We start from the raw sequence: 3,695 nt of genomic DNA, 5'->3' as shown, positions 1-3,695 counted from the left end.
CCAGGTTTTAGATTCCGAATGGTGGCTGTTCTGTAGTTTAGTTGTAATCTGATGTGGTTGCAGGAAGCTCTGAGTGCAGCATTGACCTATTCTGCCAATGTGACCAGAAGCCCCTATAATACTTCTTTTTCTATTGTATTATCTGATCCAAACAATTTTATAGTCAAAGTCTATCAAACTTTTAGTAAGTAATTTCCCTTAAATTTCCTTGATGTCAAAACTTGATAAAGTCAACACCTACACACGTGTGTGCGCATATGTGCACACATGGATGCATGCACACAGCTACACAAAAAGTTCACTGTTGAATATAAACACAAAAATATGAAACAGTAGAAATTTAAATCGAATAACACTACACCATGACAAAATAAGCTTTATTCTAGGAATACAGGTAGAAACCCACACCATCATCTTATAGCACACACAAAATCGTTTGCAAACGTCATGCTGTAGAGTGGGGAGACTTGTTTACCATTGTGAGGCCTGATATATCAGACAGCAGTGGGGGTGTCAGCTTTGAGGGCAGGGCCTCCCTCAGACACTGTGGATGCTCAATAAGCACTGATTGGACAATGAAATTAAGTCAACAATCATTTTACTGTCACTACCAGGCATGTTCAACCTCTTACTAAGCCATCTGCATAGCCTCTTCCACCCCCTCCTTAATTCTTTGTAAAAACTGCTTTAGTATCAGCCAGCAAGCTTGAACGTGGATCAGGTCATTAAATCCAGAGCCGTGGGCCAGCCAGGCGCTGCTCCTGTCGCCCTCTCCTGGCCACTGGCAGGGGGCGTATGTCTGTATGTAAGGGGGTTGCGGTCATTCATGCTGGCCGCATCCACTTCACAGGTTGGGGACATCCAGTGACACCCCCCCTCTGGTCTGTGGAATCCTTGGAGAAAGCCTGTCTGGAGGAAATCAGAGAAATACACCTATTTTAGGTCACATGAAAGAGAATAGAGGGAACTTGAATGACATTGAGCCCTTAACAAGCTTAGGCACATTAACATATATTATCCTGAGAGCAGCCTTATAGGTGACACTTCTATTGCCCCAGTGTACAGAGGGGAACACCGAGGCCCATGGAGTGACTGGCTCTTATGCACAGCTGGTGTCTAGAGCGTCCTCAGGGAGCTGTCCTGTGGCCGCCTTCTGTGAGGATAGGGCTGTGATGGTTGAGGGCCTTGGTGTGAGAGGAGCCGATGGCCTTCCCTGGGGCACCTCTTGAGCCAGCCCCAGAGCCTGGCCATCCACGTGGGACCACAGCCTCCACACCTGCCCTGCTCACCAGGCCCTGTGTGCCTCCCTCCACACCCCCTGCCAAGGACAGAGCCTGGAGGCAGTGTTGTAAATGTTTCCCTCCATGTCCCGCGTGGTTCAGGGTTCAGGATCTGGAACAGGAGCCGCACACAAATGAAAGAGAAGAGACAAGAGATAATTTGGGAATATTGGGGGACCAGGCGGGCAAGTCCAACTCAAGGGGAAGGACTACCACCGGTGCTCAGGTCGCACCAACCTTTTATAGTCAGAGGTAAACAGGGCAGTGGTCACCATAGTTACACAGTTCTTGTGAGTTTCACCTGTTTTGACCATAGTTACACTTCCTGCACTTCCCTCAGCCCATTAGCTTCCCAGATAAGATCTAGGGAGTGTTATAAGGTCAAGACTAATTATGCTAAGAGGACTGTGCCCTCTAAGCTGGGACTTGTTTGTGACTTTGCCAACAAGTCAGTCCAAGGCTCAATCCTATATCGGTTCCCCACAAGGCAGCAGGGATGCAAAGCTTCCCAGGCCCATGAGGGACCCCCTTGTGCTCCCCATTACAGGGAAAGCACCAGACCCTGGTTCAAACCCAGCTGTGTGGCCTTGGACAAGTCACTGGCCTCTCTCTGCCTCAGCTTCCTCCTCTGTGAATGGGGTATCAGTGATGATACTACCTGGTGCTTCCCATGCCCCAGGTGCTGCTCTAAGTCTGTGCACAGATGCCGAGGCAGGAATGAAGGTGAGTTGTGCCATTTTACAGATGAGAAAACTGAGGTTCAGAGAAGTCAGGTGCCCTGGCCAAGGTCCCCAGCTAAGGTGCTCCCAGACTATTTGTGTTCCTCGGACTTCATCTGATGTCTGAGTGGTCAACCCCCCTCCCTCAGCACCTCCTGAAGGCTTGGTGTGGGTGGTAGGGAGGCAGGTAAGCCCCCTATGCCTAGGGCAGGGGTGGGCAATCCCTGACACGCATGCCAAACATGGCACGCCAGTAACTTTTGCTGGCACGCGAAACCCTCTCTTATAATCTTCCATTTACAAATTTTTTCTTAATATCAACTTTTTAATTTTTCAGATAAATTCAGTGTAGGTGCATCTTAGAAAAATAAATAATTTTACATAACAAGTTATCTTAAAGACCATAGACATGGATTGACGAGAGAGGGGAAGAGCAATTTCTATGCCTCTGCCTTAACTCTCCCTGCCTTCCTAGATCCGACCAGTGTTTTGGTTTCATCCACATACGCTTGTGAATCTTTGTTCTCAGTGATGAATTTTGTTAAGTCTCTTAATAGGAGTAGCCTGACGGATGAAAGTAGTAGCTCGTGCATATCTCTGAAGGTCACGAAATATAAACCTGATGTAAAATCTCTGTCATCAGTGATGCAGCAGCAAAAGTCCCACTGATAATATCACATGGAGTCATAAAGTTTTCTGTCGGACTATCAGTGTACATGTATACATTAAAAAATAAATGTATTTTTCATCATCATATACTGTGTTTTTGTCGCTCGAATGAATTTTATTATTTCTTCAAGGTTCTTCACATACGTACACCTTAAGAGATATCAAGGAGGCGTAACATGTTCTCAAAAAATTAGGGTTGGCACGCAGAAGAATTCTGAGTCAGAGATTTTGCTGGTTTTGGCACGCACTCACAAAAAGGTTGCCCACCCCTGGCCTAGGGAAAGGGGGCTGGGGCATGGAGGTGGGCATCCTCTGTCCCCCTCCTCGGTGCTCCTGCCCCAGGCTGCTCTGCTGGGCGCACCCTCCAGGCCTCCGGATGGTTCCCTGGGCACCAGGGGAGGATACCGGAGACCGTTCTAACCCGGGAGGGAGGCTGTCTCTGCATTTTTGCTGGCACCCAGTCCCCCTTCCCTGTGCCTCCTCCCTCGGCCTGGCCTGCCCCTGGGCATGCTGCTTTTCTGCCATGGGAGCTGTGTCTGCGGGTCCTGCTCCTGCAGGGCCCTGCACTCCCCCGGGACCACCTGCTGGGGAAGAAACGCCCAGCCCCACACTCCCTAGGTGCCCAGACTTGCAGCCATGGCCGCGGCCACGAGTAACTGTGTGTGTGCTTTGCTGGGTGGCATCTATTTCAAGGCTTACATTTTATGTGGCCTTTATTTTTGTTTTTTAATTGTAGTTGACAGGCATATCGTGCTTCAGATGTACAACAGAATGATTCAACATTCTCATACCTGTGTACTCGCTCAGTTGTTGAAAGTCAATTCAACTCATCACCAACCAGAATTCCACGGAGGTATATGAAACAAGGGAACCGCCAGGGTTTGGACTGAGTGGATTGAACCTGTAGATATAGAAGTTGGAATGTCTAACATTTTGAGCAAGTGAATTTTTATTCTTGAACTTTATTTGCTCTATTCTGCCTTTGGTAGACTTTGTTCTGTGCTTTATAAACAATCAAACTGCGGGC

Source organism: Myotis brandtii, unplaced genomic scaffold, assembly GCF_000412655.1.
Source record: "Myotis brandtii unplaced genomic scaffold, ASM41265v1 scaffold600, whole genome shotgun sequence".
NCBI classification, from domain to species: domain Eukaryota; kingdom Metazoa; phylum Chordata; class Mammalia; order Chiroptera; family Vespertilionidae; genus Myotis; species Myotis brandtii.
This window is presented reverse-complemented; position numbering follows the sequence as displayed.